Genomic DNA, 26,692 nt, shown 5'->3' with positions numbered 1-26,692 from the left:
GAAGCTGTTTAGGAATTTTTGAAAGTTTTCATTAATTGACTTGTTATTGTTACATTGCCAGTCTGTCTCTTTTTTATCTGCCCTGGAATACAGTTAAATTTTCTGAGGTGAAATTTCTTTTAAAGTACTTAGGCTTATTTTTAGGTGAGGTTTCTGTGTTTGTTTTTGCCAGTTCAATAAACAGTGCTTTATGATCAGACATTCCTATATCTAAGCAAAATTTATGAATATTCAATGAGATTTCGGGATTGCAGCCTGATCATGTTGACTTCTTGCCATGATATTTTGGCTGGCAATCGACCAGCCATCTTCAGGTGAGTGTCCGTCACTGGAGACTGCAAGTTCCTGGAGTCAACTTTATAGCAAAAAAGTGGCGTGAAAATGCATGCACATTGGCCTCTGTCACAGGAGCATCCTCTATTGAAATTCATGCCCTCTGGAGCTACTGTTCTATCTGTGGCGCGCAGGCTCATGCATAAAGGTGAAAACTACATGACCGCCCTCTGTCGTATTGCGCGCCCACATTGCTAAAATCAGATGTCAGATGTTGCCAGACGTGTCATTATGAATAAAATGTCTTCTCTCAGAGGAAATAAAATTTGATTTTCATGAGTTTTTTGCCTCCCAAGATAAAATTCAATATAGACAGATTTATTTGTGTTTAATTTTCGTTTGTTTTCATTAAAATACTGCAGAATTAAGCCTGCTGCAGTATTGGATTCCACTTTGAGCTGCGAATAGCTTGGATTGTGGCATATTAACGTGGTATCATCTGCATATAAGATAGCTGTTGCATGGTTTGTAATGGACTGAATATCATTAACATAAATATTAAAAAGAAGTGGTCCTAATATTGACCCCTGTGGAATACCAAAATTTATGTCAGTGGTGTTTGATTTGTATGCTCCCTCTGCAGTGCTAATAGACACAAACTGCTTCCTATTTGTCAAGTAGGACCTCATCAGATTATGGGCTGTGCCTCGTATGCCATAGTTCCACAGTTTGTCCAGCAATATGGCCATATCAACACAGTCAAATACTTTTTGTAAGCCTAAAAGATGCCACATACATGTTCTTTATTATCTATTAGTTGAGTGACTTCTTTGATTAAATTGGATGCTGCTGTAATGGTGGATGACCCCTTGACAAACCCATACTGCTGCTTAGAAATCACTTTTTTGCATACCAGGAAGTTCCAAATTCTTATGTATATTACTTTATCAAAGATTTAGGATATTATAGGAAGAACAGAAATGGGTCAAAAGTTTTCTACTAGATTTTTGTTTCCTTTCTTAAAAATAGGTACAACTCGAGCAATTTTCAACTCATCTGGTAATAGACCATCTACCATATGAGAGTTGATAACTGTTGATAAAGGTGATGCAATTTTACGTATACATTTCTTAAGAGTGTCCAGACTAAGACCATCATATCCTGCTGCATGGGAATTCTTTAAGCTACTCCTTATTTTAATTGTTTCTTCTTTACTTGTTGGCGTCAAAAATGTACTTCCTGACACTGGTGTTCCTCTGAATTTGTATTTATGATTTTTAAGCTGATAGATTATGCTGGAGCCAACAGAAGCAAGTAATTGTTAAACAGATCTGCTATCTTATTCCTATCAGTTTCTATTGTGCTGTTTATCAGCAAGTGATTTTCAGTTATATGTTTCCCAGATTTACCTATTTCTCTAGTTACTAGTGACCATGATGTTTTGGTGATATTATTTGAGTTCTGAATGGTACTATCAAAATGTTTCTGTTTTTCTGAAATTAGGAGGACTACATAGTATTTCTGATACTTTTTGAACTCTTCTTTTAATTTTTTATTGCTCAAGTCATTTAACATAGCATACTCATACCATCTTAGTTTTTCTCTAGCCTCAGTGACTGAACTTGATATCCAGTTTCGGGTTACAGCATGTGAATGAATTCTCTTTTTTTATTAATGGGCAGGCTTGGTTGAGAATGTAGAATAGTTCACTTCAGAATTTGCCATACCTATGATGTGTCATTAGAATACTGTTCCAATCCACATTCCTTAGCATATTATTCAAATGAGTTATATTTTGGTCTGTATTCATCCTAATATATCTATAGCAACTGTGTGTAGGAACCTTTTCTATGTGCACACTTAGTTCTACTGCATTTTTTTGCTCACATGTAATTTTGCATCCCCCTCACTGCTTATTCGTTTCCCTTCTTAGTACTTTTTAAGATGTGGCATACATCAATAAACATTTTACTAAGCAATTTGGAGCCTAACCTGTTTAGATGAAGGCCATCTATCCCCAGGCATTTGTTACACAAGACTTGTTTGGCTCTATAAATATTGCTCCAAGATCATTGCAATGCTCCCTGATATTACTATTTATCCTGTTTACATATTTATAACTTACTGACCTGCTGTATATTATACCACTGATAACAATTTTTGAAGTCCTGTGTAAGCTTCTTGCCACTTGAATTAAGTTTTGTGTTTCATGGGTGAGGTCTTCTTCACTGGAGCTGTGAAGAGAATTCGTTCCTACGTGAATGAACATTCCCTTTTAGTTTTTTGGAGAAATTTGAGGAGATTATTCTTTTGAGTTTTGAATGTTATTTAAATGTTTGTTTAGCTGGTGTATCCTGATTCCTGGATGTATGTCGATCTTTGCATTCGGCACGATGATGTTTTTCAGCACAGAATCGCCAATAATAAGAAATTCATTATTTTCATTTTTGACTTCACCAACATGACGACTTTCCTTGTTTTTCTTGTAAGTAACACTATTCCAATGGTATTTGTTTCTTGAATTTGGATTTTCTAGCGGTTTTTCAGAGTTTGCTGTCGATATATTTGGTGAAAAAGTGGCACTTTAGTTTTCAACATTTAGATTGTTGACACTAACGGTATCCCTCTTGTTGCAATTATAAACTGCAGGCTCACATGTCTTCTTTTGTTGCTTACTTCCTTGCTTAAGTGACAATATTTCACATTTTAGAGTGTTAATTTCTGTTTGCATTGCTTTTATGATTTCATCTTTCATCTTAACAGCCGATGCTAGATGTACGTTTTCTTCGTTTAAGCAAATGTACGTTTTCTTCGTTTAAGCAACCAAAACAAGACCATTTAAAGTTTTCACTTATGAATTTAAGGCACGTTTTAGAGCATTTCTCATGCATCCAAAAGTTGCACTTAACACATAGTGTTCCTTTCACTACATGTTTTTGACATTTCTTGCATGACAAACTGTTTGACTTGTTTTTTTCCGAGAGCACTGTGTCACTGCACTTTTCCCTGGGCGCCATCTTGGACTTCAGCACCGACAGCCGGCCGCGGTGGTCTCGCGGTTCTAGGCGCTCAGTCCGGAACCGCGCAACTGCTATGGTCGCAGGTTCGAATCCTGCCTCGGGCATGGATGTGTGTGATGTCCTTAGGTTAGTTAGGTTTAACTAGTTCTAAGTTCTAGGGGACTAATGACCTCAGCAGTTGAGTCCCATAGTGCTCAGAGCCATTTGAACCATTTGGACTTCAGCAGTGGCAGGAGAACACACATATAAAAGATTTACGTTTCAAGCTTTTGGAACCAGTGGCTCCTGCTGGCAGAAGGGTCAAAGGAGAACGAAGAGAAGTGAAGGAGAATGGCTGTTAGGGTTTAAGAAGAGGGATAGAGTTTGGAAAAGTCACCTAGAACCCAGGGTCAGGGGATACTTACCAGGTGGGATGAGAAGGAAAGACTGTTAGGGACTGGTGTACTCCTAAGTTGTTTCGGAGAGATTAGCAGTGCCAGGATTGGATGCGATGGCCCAGAAAATCTGCTTTTGTACTAGGCTGGTGGGGTAATTACATCCACTAAAGGCTGAGGTGGGAATGGTGGTGTATTGGTGTTAATAGTCTGCATTTGAACAAATACATTTGCCTGTCACTCAGTGTTATCCTGGTTTTGAATGTATATCAGATACTTTGACAAGGCCATGACTTCCTAAAATGATGTCTATTGCCTTCCACACCTTCCAGTCTCTGCAATATCCTTGTGAGACATTATGCTCCTGTTGCTCCCATCTCTCTACCCTATGGCTCCTACCCCTGTGACCAGCCTCACTGCAAGACCTGGCCCGTGTACCTTCCTACCACCACTAATACCAGCCCCGTAACTGGTTAAACAAATACTGTCACAGAGAGAGCCACCTGTGAAATGACACATGTCTTATACTAGCTGTTAAATAAACACTGCCTGGCCTTTTACATCAGCATGACTACCACTAAGTTTCACCACACATGCCATCTGGGTTCTTCCTCTTGATACCAATTTCTCAGAACTCCATTGGCGAGAACTAGCAGTACAACATGTCCTTGGTTTTTGCCACCCATCTAGCCTTAATTTATGTTAATTTCTTTGATTTCAGCATTTCTTCTCAGTAATTACTCCTTTCTTCACTCTGCTTTAATTTTCCTAAATCTTTCATTTTCTGACTTGTCTATTTTTTTGTTCTCACCCTTCCACCTCTATCACATACCTTGCACTTGTCTTTTCACTCTTGTTAACTCATGCATGATCTTTTAGCAGTAATCTCTGTCTTGCATATTACCCTGTCTTCCACTTTTAAGGTCTCAGGTTTTCAAATCTCATCTGGTGCAGTCCCCAACAATGTCTTTCCTTCTTGTCCTGTCTGGTAGGTCTTCCCTGACCCAGAGTTCTGTGTGACTTTTCCGAATTCCACTTCTTTTGCTAAACCTCACTAACCCTTTTCCTTCACCCCTTTTCATTCCCCTTCAGCCCTTCTGCTGTAAGAAAGAGCCATTGACTCCAAAAGCTTGTGCGCAAAATACCTTTTATATGTGTATTCTCTTGCTGCCACTTCCTGAACAGATTTTTTATCCATCCAATTACACTAAGTTTTTCATTCATTTATTGACTGAAGTCTTTACACTGATAGGTTTTTGGGATTCAGCCTCATCATCACCTGTGTTTGTAAGTTAAAATAAAACAATATCTCTAAACTGCAAGACCATAAACAAGCTAAGAGTAGTAGAAAGAAAAGGTAACTGGGATCACATATATCCACTCCATTGAGCATACCTGTATGTAGTAAATCAAAGCATCCACGTTGAAGCTAAATTGGAAGGCAACACATCTGCTGTCCATACCTCATCAGACTGAATACCCAAATGTGCCCACTCAACAAGCACTTTCCAACTGCAACTGACATGTCATCCTTATTCTGAAAGTGCTGTCAAGAGGGCATGGCATCTAAATAACCCACATAAAGCCAGATTATCACTATGTGGGAAGCAGGAAAATGAGACAAAAGGCTACAAATGATTGCAATCTGTAGCTGCCCATACAAAAGGACCAACTGATCAGATGTTTATGTAGCACTGTCATTAGAAAGCAGCACACATCTACCATGTAACTGGATCAAAGAAACCTCTATTCAAGTATCAGTGACTAGGAAAACAAGACACCTGTAACATGGCACTACCATGCTGCAGCCATAGTGTCAATATATCCCATCTACCAATGGAAAGAGAACTGAGAAGAGGCACTATGGGCCATATCATGTAAATATTCTGTAAGAAGTGCACATCATGGGCTGAACCGTTAGTAGGGTAATGGTCAAAGACACAACAAAAATTGGAACTCAGAACTTGCTGTAGATAAACACCCCAAAGTAATTAAGGCATATGTGTGACAGATGTTTACCCTTAAGGAATACTGTACAGCAACCAAGGTTAATGGAACACGTAACAAACCTGAACTCAAAATAACCACAGAACACAAATGCTCTCACAGCTTACTACTAAAGCTGAACAACTGCTCAATGCCAAATGCATGTGAAAAATAAATTAGTATGTGCTGAAGTCAGAAATATTACATAAATTACAGAAAGAAGCTATTGCCATGAATAAAACTCTAGGCCACCTAATTAAGTAAAAAAATATATATAGTTAAAACAGCAACAAAATCCAGAATGAAATTTTCACTCTGCAGAGGAATCTGCACTGATATGAAACTTCCTGGCAGATGTGCCCATGAAACGCAAAGGTCCTGAGTTGAAGTCTCAGAATGGCACAGTCTCAATCTGCCAGTAAGTTTCAATAACAATATCGTCAGAATAACAATGCCATAGTCTAGAACCAATGGCAAATATGCCCAAACATAACATAAATGCCAGATTGTGGGGTACTTCATGACGAAAAAAGTTGAAATTAGTATCCAAATGAAAAAAGGAGACCACATTACCATACAATATTGTGATAACATAGTGCTAAAACAGCTTCGAAACACTAGCTTCAGGGACTATGGTACAGCACCAACAATCCAAGTACTATGGTATAGCTCCAACACTCAAAGCTAGCTATAGAAAGTAATAGGATATTGAAAGAATTGCACAAATTATTGAAACAATGGAAAATCCAGGACGGAATGTATCACAAAATTACTCAATATATTCATATGCTAAGCTCTACTTATTTGTGTCAGGATTACTAGTCAGTTCTGATTCCCAGTTTTCATTCTGTCTTTGACCTTTGCCCTATCTACACAGCCATGTTTACAATGATGTGGTCCATAGCACAACTGCTCATTTCTCCTTCCATTGGGAGATGGGATGCATTGGCACTCTGTTCAAGTGTTTAGTAGATGTTGGCTGCAGTACGGTAGCATTGTGTTTCACGTGTTTTGGTTTCTCAGTTCATGACACTCAAACAATGGCTTCATTGTCCCAGTTACATGATACCTGCATGCTGCCTTCCAATGACAGAGCTACATAAACATTTGTTCATTTGGACCTTTTGTAAGTGCAGGTATATATACACAGTTATTACCCTACTTTTTCAACTTTCTGCTTCTGACAGAGTCTAATCTGGCTTATCTGATTTATTTACACTCCATTTTCTCTTGCCAGCACTTTCAGGGCAAGGGTGACTTAAATAAGTAATAGTTGAAAGGTGCTTGTTGCATGGCAACATTTGGATATTCATTCTGATGAGTCATGTATGAGAGATGTGTTACCTTGCAAATTATCTTTGACCTTAATGCTTCAACCCACTATTCGTAGGTATGCTAAATGCAGAGGATTTATGTGATCCCACTTACATTTTTTTCTATTACTGTTAGCTTGTTTATGGTCTTGCAGTTCAGAAATATAGTTTTTTAACTTACAGATACAGCTGATGATGAGGCTAAGACCCTGAAACTTGTTAGTATAAAGCAAACATGGGCAACCTATGGTAACATGCATTCCTGGTTCACATACTTACTTCAGCTCATGGGCTGCCTCATAACATGACAGCAGTGCTACGAGTGCATAAAGTCAAAACTATAGTTTCCATGACCTTAATGTTTTGGGGGTAATGTACTGATATTAATAGTACTCCTTACCTGACATGTCACATCAACAAATCATGCCTCAAAATATGTGTTTTTGAAAGTATATTCATTTTATGTTCACTTTGAATTTGTTCTGCAGGCTGGATTGAAATCAATCACATGCTGTATGTGGCCCATAGGCTGCTTATTGCCACCCGTGGCGTGAAGACTTCAGTCAATAAGTAACTGTACAACACAGTGGTTTTTTTCATCATGAGGAGAGAGGGGGGGGGGGGGGGACTGGGAAGAGAATTAAAAACTGATATGCGAGAATAAAGGAGGAGCAAAGAGAGTGGTAAGCAGTTAAGGAAGTGAGAATAAGTGACTAATGATGAAAATTGGTGGAATTTAGGCCTGGAGGATTGCAGAAATGGAAGGGTATGGTGGAGTGATATTTGCTGCCTACTGTAGTTTAGAGGAGAACATGCAACAAGCAAGAGGGGGGAGGGAGGAATCAGGAAGGGAGGAATAAAATTGTTATGGGTACTGACATAATTATTGAAATGTGCAGTATGTCCATCAACTGAGTGGTTGAACTTAGGGTTAGTTAAAAAGTTTTACAGTGATGATTTATGTGTGTACACAGCCATTTAATGTCATATTCACACACAACTCTGTGTAGTACCTAAAATACTGTTAACAGATGATGAGGCTGCAATCAAATGTGGTTCTACTTTTGATTAGACAGGAAATGCCTGTCACTGGACTGTAACATTAGGTGTTGGTTGTGTGTCAGAAGGATGCATTACACATAGTTTACCTACAGGAAAATGACCTACGGGGCACACAGTTTGAAGGAATAGTGGCTTCCTGTTAACTAGAATATAATTCATGTTAGGTAAGCACTGGAGAATAACTTTGGACAGTATAACAAGATTTTGGGTGGAATATCATTCATTACATGAAACAGCAATAGGTAGTCAAGGACCAAGCACAGGAAGGAAGTGGCACTGAGTGCAGAGAGGAGTGTTAGTCAATGGATGCTTCACAGTGCTGATGGGTTTGTTAATATCATGAGAAGAAATGACATGATACATTTGCCTGTTTTTAAAGGCTCTTTTAAGTTTACAGCATATTGGGTCATCTGCAGGTTGCCATGGCAGATTATGCTTACACGTGAGTCATGGCTGCACAGAGAAAACATTAATTATATGGAATGGAAAGTAGGTGTCCAGTCAGTGATACATTTGATAGATGATCTGATTTGAAAAGAATTTTTATGAAGCTACCGAGAAAATGCAGATTACCATTCATGTAGTATCTCCTAGAACTGAGACTGACCTGATGAAGCAGGTTTGAAGATCTGGAAGAAAGAACAGATGTTATCTTTGTGATGATTCCAGCAAATGAAAATGCCATCAGTACACCTGAAAGAATTCCTCTAGGTGGTCCATGAGAAGGCTGGTTTGTGAAGATGCCATGTATGTACCTATGGTACTTCTGCAGATTTGTTTGTAGATTTGAACTTCAAAGCAGAAATAATAAGTGGTCTGAATGAAGCTGATCAAAACAATTAGGAACAAGATGGTGTGTTTTTGATGTCAGGTGGAGAAGGGAGAGAAAGTCTTCTACGGTAACATGATTATGGGGTATATTTACAAGGACACGTCACTTATAGTGACAATCAATGATTCTGGTGCTAATTAGGTATTGTGACCATCCCAGAACAACCTGCATCAACCAATATTCTGAGGCAACAAAATACTAACAAGCACCTTCATCTAAGTCTCAGTGAATACAGTTAAGTCTATCAGTGGATACAGTGTCAACATAATCCAACAGTTAGTAAAGGTGCAAAGATTTCAGTCTATGCGTTACAAGTGGTAAACCATTATAAACAAGCACCATATTGAGACACAAGGTCCAAATAATGGAACCAAATGATAGCTTTGAATGGGAAGTTAAGATCATTCTGACTTTCAAGTCCAGATATCGAAAATAATGTTCACTTGTATATTAAGTGTAAATAATGTACGTTACCTAATCGCTTGAAGGTTAAGTCCAACTACAAGGATGATTTGATCACTTTGTGGCTACGTCCACAGAGGACAAGGTTGATTATCACTTGGAGACTAAGTCCAACCAGTAGATTACTGTTTGCTTGAAGGCTAAGTTCAACAGGTCTGTGGTTCGTGGTGATAACAACAGCTCCACATTGGGGCTTGGCTGCTCATTGACGTGCTGGAGAGGAACTGATCCAGGATTGGCTCCATGAACTTGGTGTTAGGTGCTGGTCAACCACTTAAGTACTCATGATGGTGCAGAAGGTTACATGTCCTACTTCCAGGGGGATGCATGATCCATGTAGAGAAATAGCCTGGTGACTAGCACCAGCTGTGGTGATGTGAGAACCATGGGTAGCATTGCTGGCACAATCAGTTTGCATGGAGTCTTCCAATGGTCATCTAGTAAAAGTCTTATCTACCAGTGGTGGAGACCAGCTTGTTCCATTATTTACTGGTGGTAGGCTACTATACACTGGCAGTTGACACCTACTGGCTCAGGAACCTTGGCTGTGTTATAGTCTAGTTTAACTCCTAGGGTATAGCACTAGGATACAACATTAATCAATAAAATATCTGTCAACTTGCCAAGAAGCTTGTGGAACAATGTATAACTACTAGGGGTGGCTGTAGCTGACTTCAGTGCGATTGATCATAAATCATTGGAACATGTTATTGAAGTTTTTCTGTATGTACTTAAGCTGTTGTTAAAAATTACAGAAATTTAGAATTATGGCTAAGTTGACTTTAGGTGACACACACACACAGAAAGTTAATCTTCAGTTTGACAGTTTAGGCACAATAACTAACATTTATAAGTTTGACTGCTTGAAAGCATTTTCTCTAACTCTGTTTACTAATTTACGAGTACTAAATTATATTCATCCAGGTCAAATTCTGAACTGAGTTCAACACATGCATCACATATAAACCCATAAGTGATTTGGTAAAATACTTCCATGTCCAAATTAGCTTCATTTTATCCAAAATCTAAGTTCAGAATATCAGAGAAATGTTGAAAGTCTCCAAGTGAACATCCCAAAATAATTCAAAGTCTATACATGATACCCCAAACTGATGCAAATTATAAATTTGTAGTGGAAACAATGTAGGACAGGATAGATTGCTACTTACCGTAAAGATGACACGTTAAGTTGCAGATATGCACAATTAAAATACACTTACACATAAGCTTTCCACCACACAATTGTCATGTGGAATGGAAGCAGCAATGTGGAGGGGTCAGAGAAGTGGAAAGGATAGCAGTGTACAGGTGGGAGAGAGAGAAGAGCACTGTGTTATGGAGTGTGCAGAGACTAGACCGCTGATAGGCACAGTTTCGGGAAGTTTGGGGGGAAAGGGAGGTGGGGGAAACAGAGTGAAAAAGGAGAGGATTGGGGAAAGATGGGCATGTGCTTTGGCAGAGGCTGGCACACAAAGAGTGAGGGAGATGTGAATGAGGAGGAGGTGACAGGGCAGCGGGAGTGGAAGCTGCTGGGTGGATGGAGTGGGGACAGTACATTATCATAAGTTGAGGCTGGGATAATTACAGGAGAGGAAACTATGTTGTAGGATAACTCCCATCTGCGCAATTCAGAAAAGCTGGTGGTGGAGGGGAGGATGCAGATGGCTTGGGTAGTGAAGCAGGAATTGAAATCAAGCATGTTATGTTCAGCTGCATGTTTTGCCATTGGTTGCTCTACTTTGCTCTTGGCACAGTTTGATGCTGGCTGTTTATCCTGGCAGGCTGCTGGTTGGTAGTGATACCAACATGAAAAGCTGTACAATGATTTCAGCAGAGATGGCATATGGCATGGCTGCTTTCCCAGATGACCCACACTCTGATGGAGTAGGATAAGCATGTCACAGGACTGGAATAGGAAGTGCTACATGGATGGATTTGCCAGGTCTCTCACAGGGATATGATCCTTGTGGCAAGGAGTAGGGATTGAGAGTGGCATAGTGATGGACTAGGTTGTTATAGGGGTTGGGTGGGTGATGGCACACTGCTTTAGGAAGTGTGGGACAGATCTCAGGTATGATGTCCCTCATTTCAGGATATGATGTTAGTTTTTAACAGTTTCCATCAGTTCGGTGAATTTCACCCAGAAATTTACCAAGTACAGAAGTCACATTTCATAAAAAATATTTGTCTTTGTAATGCGTAATGAGTATCCTCATTAAGTCCAGCTAATATATGTGGCCTTGTGTGATTTTAGCATTTTGGTGTTGTGGTTTATTATTATAACAGTTGTTCCCCTTTATGAGAGCAATTGAATTTGAATTCATAATTTCATCTCTGGACATTTTTCTTTGGTATTGTTATTATTATTACTATTACTATTATTATTATTATTGTTATTATACATTTTTAGGGAGTTAGTATTGTTCTCTTTTGTGGTTTGAAGAGATTGGTGGCATGCACAGTGAGACGATGTTGCATGGTGGAGAAGCCATTTTAATAGAAAAGACTTTTTGAATATTGTTTGTGAATATGTTGAGACAATTTTTCTCTTGTGTAGATTAGGTTTTCTTTTATTGTGTTTAGGTTACTTTGAACTTTTTTTTTCATATAAGGTCTGAAAGTGGATAATTGTGCATGTAGCTCAAAACAATTCAGAGGAATTTATGTTTCTTCTTCTTTTGTTCTCATTCCACAGATTGGTTGGTAGCAATTCTCACTCTCAAAATTTCCCTGTCTTCTGTAAGTCTCTTCAGCTCAGACTGAGTTGTTCGTTTCAGATCTTGTTCCATCTGCCAGATGTACTGAATACTTGGTCTTCCTTGTGCATTCTTCCCAGGTATTTTTCCTTCTACTGATTTCACAATGAAGAGACTGTCTCAGGCACCCAACACACTGGTCTTTTCCCTCCAATATTGTTTCCAATAATTTGTCATACACAATATCAACAAATGCTAAATAATAATGTTTTGCACACTCTAATAGAACTTCATGAACAGACTAGACTGGCGTTGGTGCAGCATTTACTTATAGTATTGACTCCATCATCATGCTTGCTGCACATGATGCAAAGGGTGCATCTTGAAGCCAGCTGCACATTGGCAGTGCAGTCACATGAACTGCCAACTTCTCAATGTGGACTGCTTGGTGTGGTGTCGACAGCATACACCACCACAGAGACTACTGAGCTTTTGCATATCTGATACACATATTTTTATGAACAAAATTGTACATAGCGTTTGAATGAGCAATCACTGGGAGCAGACTCAAGTAAGATGTTACATGTTTGTTAGGTCAACCAGGCGGGATTTGAGACTGTCAATTCTGAGTAATGTCTCACCTTTTAAAGAGTGGCATGTGAAAAATCGTCATTTTAGAAACTACACAATTATTTGAAAAATGTCTAGCTTAGATTTTGCTGTTTGGGATATAAGTACTGATAAAAATTTGGTTTGTGAAAAATATGTTTGTTAAGGAATTTAGAAAAGTTCATGGCATCATTTTATACATCCGTGCTGATAATATCAGACTTATGAGTACAAATGCTGTATTGAAAATTGTGGTAAATTATGTAAAAATCTTAATAAATGATGTGTTAAATTAATGTAGTGTCTCACCTTGTGCATTAAATTCAGGCTTACAAAAGTATAATGGCAAATTTTCACATTTAAAAAGCTCGGAGGCAAAATATGCAATGGAAAATGTAGCTACTTCAGAAATTCAGTTTTAATTATCCCATAAATCAATTAATTTCATGAATCTGAAATATGTTATTTAAAAGCTGAACTGCCAATCTTTATAACTAGTGGTTTCACTAAGGTCAGAAATTCATATTATCTCACACGGTTTTTCTTATTGCATAATCAGGAGGAATTTTCAATTTGGGATAACTTTTGATTAACTGATTTTTCCAGTAAAACTTAGCTGGTATTTGTGATATCACTAATATTTGATTTATGGGCATAAGATGATGGTCTGATGCATAATTCCATGTGTAATGTTTTGTCTTCAAGTATTGGAGGCATCATCAGAGGCTATGATGACTCAGATTCAAACAAGCCCAGCATGCCAGACAGTTTATATATATCCATGGCAACAGCCAGTTTGTGATGTCATCAGACCACAGCCTAAGGTCACAGAGTTGTGCTGAAATTTGCTATGGAACCTGTAGTGAGTAAGATTTGGCACTGTTCTTTTACTTAGCACTAAGGCCAACAACTTGTATAATTTCAATCCAACTTCTTTTCTGTTGAAATTGTTTTTGTGCTTTTGAATTTCTATGGTTCTTGTACAATTTATTTTAGTAATCATTTGGTCCTGCTGAAACCACAGAATAATAGAAATTTATGTAGTGTTTTCTCAGTTCTAGTGCATGATCTGCTACTGCTGATTTATCCATCTTGCCTAGGCAACAACTACTCTTGTGTTCCTTGAGACAGGTTTCAATGCTTTCTTGTAGTTCCTAATGTATACTAGGCAGCAAGTGCAAGAAATTTTATGCACACCCAATGTGGCAAGCTGAGAGCATAGGTCCTTTGCTGTGGTCAGATTCTTGCATACCCTCATTATTGGTTTAAACATCATGTCAATACCACTGTATCAATACTGTGATTTCTGCTGTTTTGCTACTTTCTCTTTTTAATTCAAAGCTGTAGACCTTTTAGGATGCAGTGCCCTGTATATTTCTTTGTCAGACTAGCCGTTTATGCTGATGACCATTCGTAAATGATCAAGCTGGTCCTCCAAGTACTATGGTTCCACAGATTCTTTTAGCCTTGTCCACCAATGTTTTGATCATTCATCTTTTCTGCTTGAGGTGGTGACTGGAATATTTGTGAAGGTATCTACATATCTGAGTGACTGGGCTTTCTGTAGAATCTATCCCATAAAGTTCCATCAGCTTTTCTGGGTACGTGTACACCCAGAAATGCAATCTGACCTTTTTTTCCCTTTTTCCACAATGAACTTTATATTAGAATTAATATTACTCATAAAACTTAGAAATTTACAAATTCTTTTTCTGCAAAAGTATCATCCATGTACTGAAGCCATGATTTCTTCTTCACCATCTCAATGGTTGTTTATTCAAATGTTTCCATGTAAAAATTCACCACAACTATGCTGAGTGGGTTCCCTACACCTTCATCATCAATTTTCTCAAAGAATTTGTTGTCCCACTAAAAGCAAGTTAATGTGAGACACAGTGTAAAGAGATCTACCATATCCTTTGTGAAAATAGTTTCCAACTGTGACAGCATGTCTTGGAATATTTTAACATTTTTCACCATTTTCTAGTGTTTCAGTTCCACATCATCATACAAATCTTGTGTATTAAATAATATTCTAATTTCATCATCCTAGAAGCTGAATGTACTTCTGTCTTTAAGCACTTGTACATGACAAAGTTCTTTGTTTCCTTAAAACACCTTTTAAGTCGATTTTTTTATATTTTATTTTTATATTCTTAGAGCTCTGTGCCCATAACCTGTTGTGTTTTTTATTATTTTATTTTCTATTTATTCGGAGTATAATAAGACACACAACACAGATTAGAAACTATGTAAGATACTACGATGCTATAACAACCAACCACACAGGTTTTCATTTAGAAGCACTTAGATAACTAACACTGCTCCTTTTTTGATTTCCAACCCTTAAAAACACACACAGTACACTTTTTTTTCTGTTCTTCAACACTTTCATTATCATCATTATGACAAATAATGTTAATAAACATAAGATTGAAAATCTCTTCCAGTGACGTAATGTCTGACTATTTTAAAAATCATTTAAAGCTCCTTGTAATCAATAAATGAACTTAGGAAATACAGTCTACCAAGGAATATGGTTGTCATTTCAGTGGACTTACACAGTGAACAAACATTACAGGAAACCAAGGAAAATTTTGGAAAAGGAATTAAAGTTCAGGCAGAAGAAATGGTAACTTTGAGTTTTATCAGTGACATTGTAATTCAGTTATTCTCTCGGAGACAATAATGGACTTGGAAGAGCAGGTGAACAGAATGGATACTGTCATGAAAGGAAATAATAGGATGATCACTAGCAACAGTAAATCAGAAATAGTGGCATGTGGACAAATTAAATCAGGTAATACTGATGGAATTGGATTAGAAATGACAGCCTAAAAGTAGTAATTGAGTTTTAATACTTGAGCAGCAAAATAGATGATGATGGCCGAAATGGAGAGGATATAAAATGCAGAATGGCAGTAGGAGGTAAAGCATTTCTGAAAAAGAGAAACCTTGTCACACTGAATATAAACTTAAAAATGCTAGTGTGGCATCGATCCACAGATTTATAGGCCAGAACATCATATGTGTGTTATGTCTTTGAGTTGATCTTTGTATACTTCCGGGAACTCAGTTCCGGCCTAGTCTTCGACCCATACGTTTGTTGTGTAATGAAAGTATTGATGATTAGAAGAGAGAACCATGGTCATTACCTTATCATCTTGATATCTCCTTCAGTGGTGACCCCAAAGTTCGAATAATCCGTTGAACCGAGTACAAAGTGACTACCGTGCTGGCTTCCGCATGGACCTTTGTCTGCTACACAATGGCCTTCTACAACACGCTGCCGCTGCCCTGTTTTCACCAGCAACAGCAACTAAATTCAAGCACGCCAGCTGTAGTCAGTGCCTGACATGAACTTCCGCAGTCCTATAGCCTTGAGAACCCAGTGACTTCGTCAGGTGCAGTGGTTTTGAACATGATGCCAGCGATCTCTGACTCTGGCTTTGTTATCCCCGAAGTGCTTCAGTTTTCACCGCACAGCAGTACAAAAAACCACTACACACTGATACCAAACTTTAATGCAGGTACTGTAAATAGTGGGGAGCATAGTTTTCATAATGTGCCACAACAGGACGCCTTTTTGAATGTGCAAGCTCCACATGTGTATCACTCTATGCTGGTTGCACACTACATGAATGACATTCGCCAGCCTGTTACTCCGAGTGTTCATCACTGCAGCAATTTGAGCATGTCAGGTTCCACCAAGCTCATCAGTGACTCTGTGATGGACAATTTCGCTGCAGGTGTGGAGGACCAATTGCATAATAACCTGTCGAGCAACCGCTGTGACCACTTTGACCTTCCGCCGCAACAACCGGTCCCATTTTGCTCCACGCCGGGCTTCCCGCTATCGGATTTCGCTTCCCCTCCAGCTACTATGAACACAGCCAGCACGTCTGCTTCCTCTCTACTGCCCTCACGACGCAGAGTTAACTTTGACTTGCCTACTCCTGCATCCACGAGCAGCTGCCTGCGCATTCTTCGACCGCCAGTTCATTGAATCTACCAAAACTTCTGGCCTTCAAACCTGCCCACCAGGAATTCTGGTTCAATCTGGTCGAGCAAACTTTCAGTGTCTGCGCACTTGATGACAATGCCCGTTTCACATGCCTCATGAACCACCTCCACAACCGTGTCGACTTAATTTAGGACCTGGTTAAGTCACCTCCTCTGAACGAGAAGTACGCTACAGCTAAACAAGCAATACTGGAACGTGTCTCCAAGACAAGAAGAGAAAATGTTCGACAGCTCGTCTATGAACGCCTCGCCGACAGATCTCCGTCCCAGCTGTGGCAATGCCTTCAACTTCTCATTGGGAATGCGACATGCCAGACGCCATGCTCACTGAGATTTGGACAGAAAAGCTGCCTCTGTCAGTCCAAACGGCCATCTCCGCCTATGCAGATAGACCAAATAGTGAACGCTTGCGCACCGCCGACCGAGCTTACTCCGCTCTACTATGTGAATGCTGTGCCCAGCAGTCTGGCAGCTACACCAGTTTCCAACCACAAGTAGGGCCCCAACATGGACGCCCCACTAAACCTAAGTCTGTCAAGCCCGCCGCACTACCAGCACCTTCACGTCTGCACAACAACAGCACATCTGACTCTGCAGAGGATTATGGGCCACCACCGTCTGACCACTTGCAGGAGCAGACATCCGCCCATAAATACTGTTTCTTTCATGCAAAATTCGGGGATCAAGCACGCAATTGTAAACCGCCGTGCTCCTACCCAAACTTCAACTGCGGGTAGCAGCAGCACCACCTCCTGCGACGTAAACAACAGGCACTGTCCCACGCTCCACTCTGTGTCCAACACTAATTCTTCGAATGGATGAGTCTACATTCACGACTTGAACTCTGGCACAAACTTTCTCATCGACATGGGCGCAGATGTTTCCCTACTTCCATCTCGTCTTGCTACCGAAAAGATCTGACTACACAAAACTGTCCTACGTGCTGTAAACTCATCTAGCTTGTCGTGCTTAGGTTCTACTACATATGTAGTGTCCCTCTCGCCTGAGTGCAACCTGAAGTGGTCCTTCCTGGTGGCTGACATTGATGATCCCATTTTGGGCATCAACTTTCTATGACACCACAAACTATGGCCTGACCTCGTCAAGAATACAGTGTTCTACCACCCTACGCAGGAACACATCCCGTGTGCTTTGTCGAGTGTCAATAGTACTGCTAAACAGGTCCACCTGGCTAGGAGGTGTAACAACACCTCCTCCTAGCTACGCCGTCTCCTCAACGACTTAAGTAACAAGTTATCTTTGGCACTCCAGCAGCTAGCAGCAGACGATGCCTCGGCAACACACGAGGTTAGTTGGTGCCACTACAGTGTTCTTGCGCCCGAGTGCATTTTTGACTGTCTGCCACATAAACTGTACAGTGTCCGTGCTCCTACCAGCTCTAACTGTGTTAATTTGAGTGCACATTCATCCCCTCCTCACTTGGGCAGCTAACTTCCCAGGCGCAGGTTAGTGTTTTTGATTTACTGCCATCAGCTGTTCATTTGCACCTGCTAATGCCACCAAGTTCGACAGCGGCGCCTTCAGTTACTAATAAACAGTGTACCAACCTCGTTCCGTGTGGTTCACTTGTTTGTTACTCCCAGCCACCCAACAGTTGGCACTTATGCAAACTTTCGCCATCTGCACCACAACCCAGCCTAGTGTCCACCGCGCACACTATACCACAGACAGTCGCCTCGTGTAGAGCGTCACGCGTTTCCGTGGTTACGCAGTTCTTTTCTAAGAAGCTCAACGGCGCTCAAAAAAAGTACTCAGCCTTTGATAGGGAGCTCTTGGCAGTTTACGAGGCTGTGAAACACTTTCACACCGAGGTTGAGGGTAGGGACTTCTACATTTTAACCGACCATAAACCTTTGGTTGCTGCTGTAAAGAACCCCATGACCAACCCTCCACCTAGACGCTTCTGTCATTTGGACTTTATATTGCAATTTACCTCTGACATATGATACATCAAGGGTGCAGATAATGTGGTCACAGATTTTTTGTCTCGTGTTGGTGCTCTCACAACTCTGATAGACCTCTCTAACTTGCCTCAACTGCAGTCTGCCGACACAGACACTATAGACCTTATCTCCAATCACAGCTCGTCACTCCAACCTGTGCAATCCACCTTTCCCAGTGTCATAGGCAAGGTTTGGTGTGATGAATCAACTGGTACGCTGTGTCCCTTCATACCCAAGTGTTTGACAAATTGCACAACCTAGCTCATCCAGATGTGAGAGCCTCTACCAGACTTATTTCAGAGTGCTTCATCTGGCGCGACATTCGTCGTGACTGCCAAGCCTGGGCCCGTGCCTGCATTCCGTTCCAACAAAATAAAGTTTCGCCGCACGTATCGCCCCCACTAGGCAGCTTCACTGCTCCTCCGAGTAGCTTCCAGCATGTTCACATCGACTTGGTGGGCCCCCTCACCCCCTCCGAGGGTTACAGATACATGCTATCTATTATAGACAGAACCTCTTGTTGGGTGGAAGCTGCCCCGCTACCCAATATTACATCTGAATCAATGGCACAATCCTTCATAGACACTTGGATTTCACACTTTGGCTGCCCTGTTTACTTGACGACCGACCAAGGCCGTCAATTTGAGTCTGCCTTGTTTTCTGAATTATGTAGGGTGTGCTGCATCAAGAAAATTCATTCAACAGCATACCACCCCAAAAGCAACGGCATCGTGGAATGTTGGCATAGGACCCTTAAGATGACCCTATGTTGCCATGGCCTCCTTTAGATGGAAGCCCTGCCATCCGTCTTACTCGGTTTGCGGACCACTTTCAAGGAAGACCTTAAAGGCTCAATGGCCGAGTTCGTCTACGGCCAGTCCCTTACACTGCCAGGCGAACTTGTTCCTCCTACTCCAGTCACCAAACCGTCCGAACTGCCGTCCTTGGTAGAATGGGTGAGGTTACACTGTAACAAGCTTCAACCCCCCGCCCCCTTCCAGTCACACTCCGCCGCACACATATGTTCCCAAGGTGCTCGACACTTGCGAATTTGTGTTCCTTTGCGACGACATGGTAAAAGCCCCGTTACAGCCCCCTTACGCAGGCCCATACAGAGTTGTCAAATGAACCAGTAACACAATGGACATCATAATTAAGGGCTCAGTAACTACTGTCTCCCTCAACAGGGTTAAACCTGCTCACGTCGAGTTTTCCCCTACCTCACCCGCCATTGAAGAGACCACACTCTCTGGCTGCCCTCGGCCTTCTTCCTCTGCTCATGATTCGAGTAAACTCACGCCTACACCAGCCCCGTCAATGAGCCCACACTCATTCCAGAGTTTTCCGCCTCCCGGCTGCCATAGCAGAGGCCCCAGCTCCCAGGGCTCTAATATAACAGTTCCATCTTTGTGCAACAGCACACTGTGCCGCTTTTCTAACCAGTGCAGCCCGCAACTTCCTGCCATGCCCACTCAGACCTCACTGTCTGACACCCCTCTACTCGCAGCACACTGCCCTCACCGTGCTACGGTTTCCCCACCCCACCGGCTCAGCATACCTCTCCGTTAGCAGGCACCACTTACGAGCTCTCTACCCACGTTCATCCTAATGACATTTGTGGTTTATCTGTCGTCGTTAGTGGCGATACCACATTAGTGCTGCTTGCGTGTGATGATTCGTGTGACTCGTTAGGTGGTGCATCACATTGTGTAGTGAAGTGTTTCAAAATCTCTCGAAGTGCTACGTGTGTAACCTATGTGCTTACATTAGGCCAAGTGTAAAGGTTATTCATTAGGTTCCCAGCCGATGACACCTTTCCACACCAGCGCTCCCGCACCGGCCAATGTCTACGACTGCCGACGCCGCTTCAAGGCTTCAGCATCAGCATTCCAGGATTTGCTCCATGCTCTCCTCCCACACGGCCCGTAGCCCACTTAAACTTTCGCCCCCCCCCCCCCCCCCCACACACACCTTTGGGTACGTGCTCCATACTTCAAGGGGGGGCTAGGGCTATGTGGCGTCGATACACGGATCGATAGGCCAGAACATCATATGTGTATTATGTCTTCGAGTTGATCTCTGTTTGTATACTAGTCTTCGACCTGTACTTTTGTTGTGTAATAAAAGTATTGATGATTAGAAGAGAGAACCGTGCACATTACCTTACCACCTTCATATCTCCTTCACTAGAAAGTCCTTTCCAGAAATATTTTTCTGGAGTGTAGCCTTCTACAGAAGTGAAACTTAAGATGAAAAACAGTTCAGACAAGAAGAGAATACAAAACATAATATTCTCAAGATGGCTGCACTTACTACAGTTCTACTCCTTAAATATACATATATATTTTCTTTTTTCATTTATGCAATACATACGATTTAGTTACATGAAATGACCAATTTACACTCCTGGAAATTGAAATAAGAACACCGTGAATTCATTGTCCCAGGAAGGGGAAACTTTATTGACACATTCCTGGGGTCAGATACATCACATGATCACACTGACAGAACCACAGGCACATAGACACAGGCAACAGAGCATGCACAATATCGGCACTAGTACAGTGTATATCCACCTTTCGCAGCAATGCAGGCTGCTATTCTCCCATGGAGACGATCGTAGAGATGCTGGATGTAGTCCTGTGGAATGGCTTGCCATGCCATTTCCACCTGGCGCCTCAGTTGGACCAGCGTTCGTGCTGGATGTGCAGACCACGTGAGACGACGCTTCATCCAGTCCCAAACATGCTCAATGGGGGACAGATCCGGAGATCTTGCTGGCCAGGGTAGTTGACTTACACCTTCTAGAGCACGTTGGGTGGCACGGGATACATGTGGACGTGCATTGTCCTGTTGGAACAGCAAGTTCCCTTGCCGGTCTAGGAATGGTAGAATGATGGGTTCGATGACGGTTTGGATGTACCGTGCACTATTCAGTGTCCCCTCGACGATCACCAGTGGTGTACGGCCAGTGTAGGAGATCGCTCCCCACACCATGATGCCGGGTGTTGGCCCTGTGTGCCTCGGTCGTATGCAGTCCTGATTGTGGCGCTCACCTGCACGGCGCCAAACACGCATACGACCATCATTGGCACCAAGGCAGAAGCGACTCTCATCGCTGAAGACGACACGTCTCCATTCGTCCCTCCATTCACGCCTGTCGCGACACCACTGGAGGCGGGCTGCACGATGTTGGGGCGTGAGCGGAAGACGGCCTAACGGTGTGCGGGACCGTAGCTCAGCTTCATGGAGACGGTTGCGAATGGTCCTTGCCGATACCCCAGGAGCAACAGTGTCCCTAATTTGCTGGGAAGTGGCGGCGTGGTCCCCTACGGCACTGCGTAGGATCCTACGGTCTTGGTGTGCATCCGTGCGTCGCTGCGGTCCGGTCCCAGGTCGACGGGCACGTGCACCTTCCGCTGACCACTGGCAACAACATCGATGTACTGTGGAGACCTCACGCCCCACGTGTTGAGCAATTTGGCGGTACGTCCACCCGGCCTCCCGCATGCCCACTATACGCCCTCGCTCAAAGTCCGTCAACTGCACATACGGTTCACGTCCACGCTATCGCGGCATGCTACCAGTGTTAAAGACTGCGATGGAGCTCCGTATGCCATGGCAAACTGGCTGACACTGACGGTGGCGGTGCACAAATGCTGCGCAGCTAGCGCCATTCGACGGCCAACACCGCGGGTCCTGGTGTGTCCGCTGTGCCGTGCGTGTGATCATTGCTTGTACAGCCCTCTCGCAGTGTCCGGAGCAAGTATGGTGGGTCTGACACACCGGTGTCAATGTGTTCTTTTTTCCATTTCCAGGAGTGTATTATTAAGTCCAATGTTCACAAAATTTAATTGTTCACTAAGTATGTCCATTATTTCTAACTACCAATAAATAGTTATTTACCTAAAAATTTATTTAAAAGGTACTTAATTAAACATTTTTGATACCTACATAACACATGGAGTTGAGATTTCCAGTAAGCAAAAGCAATTTGTAAAATAATGTACCTCAGTCAAAAACTCTTCAGTCCCTCTTTTCAACAAGCATTATGGTTTTCCCAAGAACTTTCTATTTCAGAAGTTGTTAATAATAAAAATTACCACCCTAGTAAATACTTGTGTTATTTTGACCTTAAATGTGTTTGATTTCAAGAAATAATGCATGGTTTTCTTGCCCTAATTTTTCTGACCTAGGAAATACTTTTAGTTATCACAATAATGTGTTAGTTAAGAAATTAACCAAATTAACAAAATTAAGAACCTGTGAAATTTACATGTATTTTGGTAAGTACTCATGAATGTACACATTGTATGCACAGCACGGTTCTTGTTATTTTGTTAATTTTAAAGTTATCCAAGCCATTTTTAAATAGTTATTGCTATTATGTTGTGAAATAGACTTGTTATTTTCCTCAGTATAATTCAGTATCCTCTAAATTTGGTCTCTTTTGTGTGAATGTATATCCATATTTTGTAATTTATTCTTATGTTCAACTATAAATGTGAGTAATGGAAAATGCTTCTGTCATTGTGTGTACAGCAAGCAGCAATTTAACATTAACGTCTCAATGTTCATGGTTAGTATTCACTCAATCATCATCTCTGTGTAAGAGTTAGCTGTACATGATAAGTAAGCATCAAGTTAACATCTAAATTTCAATTGGCACCCAGTAACTAAATTGCTGACATCTATATGTTGTTATACAGTGCCAGTATAAATGTCTTTGTGCTAGTTCTTCGATTCGGTGCTCATTTAGTCACCAACTTGTAAACATGTGTAAATGTCTTATTATGTTTCATTAAAAAAATAGGAGAGAGAAAAAATACCAAAGTTAAGTCACCATTGTCAAAATACTCCATGATGTAGTGCAATTACTACCTGTGATCAAAATGCTGTGTGAACTCATATAGACAAGCTGATCATCATCATAAGACTATGAATGATAATAAATATAATAAGAAGCCAAGCTAACTAGCACAGTGTTGCATCCGTTACTTAAATTTTTTATAGAATCAGATTACAGCAAGGAACCAGATACCAAAAAGACATCAGTGAGACCAATGTGGCAAATTCAGGTTAGTAAAGTTTCAAATAGATATTTAAATATAATACTAAAGAAGAGCATTGAAGATATGCTGTGCACAACCTGATTAAAAGAAAGCATCAGTTAGGGTTGGACGATGCTGTAGCGGGAGACTAAGGCTTAAATACAGCAAGTGGGTTCAAATGGATGTAGGGTGCAGTAGTTGTCCAGAGATGAAAAAGCTTGCAGAGAATACAATAACATGGAGAGTTGCAAGAAGTTGGACTTGGCACTGAAGACCACCACCACAACAACAACAGCAGCAGCAGCAGCAGTAGTGGTAGTCCCAGGTGAGAAAGGGACATAGGAAGTTTAAATAGCTTTTTAACATAATGTAGTGACTATTCATCTAGCAGATGGGAAGGCATAGGTCTCATTCTCAGAGATGGGGTGCAAGAAAAAGATTGTTAGAATAATAAACCATGCTAAGTACAGAGACTCCTGCAGACCAATATTTAAAAATCTCTTCCTTGATTACATATGTATGAAATACTAAATTTCACAAACGGAAGTGTTTTATAAGATGGAAATATCTTCAAGTATAACTGTGATATCCACCCTTATGATACTAGGCAGAAGCATTATTTGCATGTCAATACAGTAAGTACAAACATTTGTAAGAGAGGAGTGTATCATACTGGCATAATGCTGTACAATCACATGCCATCCTATTTGAAACAGATGCAAAATTTACAAAAGTTTAAAGTGAAACTGAAAGAGTACTTGCTTGACCACTGCTTCTATTCTGTTTCCGAATTTTTAGAGTACCAGAAAAGTATAGTGAAACTGCTCAAATATTCTTAACCAATCTATCATTTTATTTTGTTATATAAATTTTGTCATCAATATTCAACATGTATTGAATAATTTTTAATTATTTATCTTTTCAAAATAACAATGTGTATGATGTTGTATATACTGTACCAACCTGACTTGTCCTACATCGTTTGTGCAAAATATGTACCTAAACACGATTTACAGGACCAATAAAGAAATACAAATACAAATCATAGTTAAGGATTAATTGATTGGGTTAAAAGAGCACAGTTTTGTAAAGCCTGTGCTGGGATGGCATAATTAAATAAAATCATAGGATCTATGTATTTATCTGCTATAAGTAAGTGGGCCTGAACAACAAAAATCATTTGACTGTTGAATAGGATGATTTAATTTTGCTTGCAAAACTAATTATTGTCAATGGAAAATTACAAAGAAAATTACACTTATGTGTGTTTCAGTGACTTAAGATACATTGTGTGGATGGAGATAATGATAACTTCACAATAAGTGTTCTTAAAGTAGGAGCAGACATTATATAAATACCTTGCATAAGAGGGGACTTCAGAAAATAAGTTCCACATTATTGTGACAGACCAAGTAACTTTTATTGAATGCTGCACAACACTTCAAAATGACACAGATGCATGACACTAGTTTTCAACATAGCCATCTCCATAACCAATGGTCAGAATGTTCTACCAATAGCTCATCTGCCTGATAATAGAAATCCCATCCTTGATCATGGAGCCATTTGACAACTGCTGTGTGAGCACTCTTTTATTGAGTAATTTATGAGTTGTGAATTTACTCAATTGCCTGGACATTGTTATCTGTGGTTGATCTTGATGGCCTTCCTTCCTCATCACCATGATCCTCATCTGTGCAGCCTTGGTTAAATTGTTGGCATCATTTCACCATGGCTGGATGCAACATTGTATTGGTCCAAATACTTCCAGAATGTGATGGTGAATGCTGCATGTGATATAGGCATTTTGCCCATAAGAATTTTAATTTTGGAGTATGTTTCCAGCTGCTGTACCATTTGACTTCCATGTCATGACGCACCTGTTAAATGTGTCACAGCAGAACTGAGTCTGCAGGAAACCCAGAACACTTACTCTGTTTTCATAATGCATCGCTCTTGTTTTGCAGTGGTCTTAACATGGAACAACAAGTGTAATTTACTTTCTAAAGTCCGCTATGAAAAATTTAAAACAGAAGTAATGTGTGAAACATGAGTTTACCTAATGTTTACCAGGTGTAGGTTTTTGGGACGATCTTCAGCATCTACAAGGAAGTTATAACATTCAGCAGCCTTTTTTTTATCACCTAGCTTATAGTAACAGTGTCCTATGAGACTTCGGGCAAGATAATTCTGTGAAAAAAAGTCATTAAAAAGAAAATTTCACATGTTGTGTTGTGCAAGAAATTAGCAGAAGCAAGTGACAGATGCAATAAACAGTAAGCATTCCTATTCACATTTTATATAAAAAGTATTTGTACAACCAAATTTAGTAATGATAATTAAGTGAGAGATTTATGAATTGTGCTACTGCTGCAACATCTCAGAGTTGTTGGTGCACACAATAGTATAAAATACTGTAAGAAAAATGGATTTTTTAAGTAGATATCAATTTACCTTTCGCTCTGGAAGAAATTAATTGCAATTTCCTTGCAATCCAAAAGTTAAAAATATCAGATTTGCAAGAGATTGGTTGTTACATGACACTTTATAGCTGTTTCAGTTAATAGAAGAGATGATTTTTTTAATCCCATACCATGTACATTTTCTTTTAGTAGGAATTAAAAGTGTAAAAAAATTAAAAAATTAAAAAAATTAAAAATCTTGAAAGAAGAATTAATAAACAGAACAAACATCTAATGCCAGTACTGAAGAATTGATGTACAGAACATCAGTAGGAGACCCAGACAGCAATAGCCTACAAACACTGCAACAGAGTCTAGCGGTTGACAGAAGCTTGAAATTAAAAGTTGATCTCCATCCTTGATAGAGAGTTTTACCCAAACAATTTTACGTGCGGCTTTAGTTTCTGTCTTTGGTGAATTTGAGTTTCTTGTCTAGTGAGACAAATAAACCACTTCAATTTCCCATTAGTTTGTCCTTTCAATACTGTGATGTAGTGGTTAGCATTGCTGGCTGGTGTGCTAAAGGTGACTGGTTCAAACCTGACCAGCAGCAGTTATTTGTTAT

Source organism: Schistocerca nitens, chromosome 7 (assembly GCF_023898315.1).
Source record: "Schistocerca nitens isolate TAMUIC-IGC-003100 chromosome 7, iqSchNite1.1, whole genome shotgun sequence".
NCBI lineage: Eukaryota > Metazoa > Arthropoda > Insecta > Orthoptera > Acrididae > Schistocerca > Schistocerca nitens.
The sequence above is the reverse complement of the archived record's forward strand: the minus strand, read 5'-3'. Positions refer to the sequence as shown.